Source organism: Charadrius vociferus, unplaced genomic scaffold (genome assembly GCF_000708025.1).
Source record: "Charadrius vociferus isolate BGI_N301 unplaced genomic scaffold, ASM70802v2 scaffold259, whole genome shotgun sequence".
NCBI classification, from domain to species: domain Eukaryota; kingdom Metazoa; phylum Chordata; class Aves; order Charadriiformes; family Charadriidae; genus Charadrius; species Charadrius vociferus.
In genome coordinates this window covers 4,528,300-4,529,580 of record NW_009661368.1, presented here as the reverse complement: position 1 = coordinate 4,529,580, position 1,281 = coordinate 4,528,300, and positions in this window count along the sequence as shown.

Sequence of the window (1,281 nt, the reverse complement as noted above, 5' to 3'; positions counted from 1 at the left end):
CCGTGCAGCACCCGTGCACAGCCTGACCCCTCTAGCAGAAGCCCACAGCTCCTTTGTTTCTCTCCCCGATTCCTGAAACAGTTCATTTCGCAGAAAATTGGAGTCTTAACTGGTTCCCGGGGGAGGCTGCGGCCGCTGGTCGGGTTCACGGCTGCTGTCGCTTTTCCTTCGGGGACCAGCAGCAGTGGCCAGAGCTGGCAGTGCCCTCATGCGCCACGGTGCTCATGGCGCGCAGGGTCCTTTGGAGCTGCTCTCTCCAAGGGCTGGTGCCGGTGGGAAGAACCGTCCGCAGCTCAGTGGCACGGGGGCCAGCACTGTCACCGGCTGCTGTGGGTTGGCCAGTAGCCGCCTTGTGTCACCTGTGGGCACCTAGGAAGTACTTGGCCCCTTGGACCACATCCAGTTCGGCCAGGCCACCCCCGTGGGGTGTTTTTGGAGTGCCGCGGTGCCCGGTGCCAGCCCTCCCTGTGGCTCCGTCCCTTGCACCGTGTCTGCGCGTCCCTGGCCTGCGGCGGACAGGGAAGAGTGGCGTGTCCTTTGAACGGGCTCCAGCAGTGACAGGTGCTGGGAAAGGCGAAGCGGGACGGCTCCCGCTGCTGTAAAGGATCCTCCTCTGCCCGCACTAATCCGGCTCCGTTACACCCCGGATAGAAGAGGCTGCTCCCTCCGGGCACTGCCACAGTGCGGATGCTGCCCTCCTGACTGCCCTCTGCACCGGGACGCAGGTAAAGGGGTCGGGGGGGGTCCCTGTGGCCACCCGCTTGGGACATCGCAGTGGAGGGTACTGGGGGGAGTGGAGCTCCCAGTCCTGCAAGGAATGCCTCCGTCCCCACGTGTTCCCCACACTGAGCTGTGGGACGTGGGACTGCTCAGCTGGGAACCGACTGCTTATAGCTTCTGTCCCAGTAAAACCAGCAAATGACTCCCCTCTTACTGGGATGGTCACTGGTGGGTTTATTCTGGGGCTGGGCTGTCCCGGCCTCTAGACGGTTGCATATGGGGGGTGTTTTGGGACAGGGGGGGGGGAGGTGGCCGGGCAGGGACAGGCAGCGGAGCCCAGGGCAGAGAGGGGATTTGGGGATCAGGTGCTGGGCTGGAAGGAATGGGGTGGTAGCTTGTGCTGGCAGCCCACACAGGAACACTGTCACCAGCAGGTCCCCCTGATGGTGACCACTTAGGCAGGAGTTGTGGGCACCACCGGGCAGGGGGATGGGCAGCTGGTGGCTGTGCTGGGCACGGGGGTCCGTGTGCCCCCCCAAGCAGACGGGGGGGCTCTGCCTG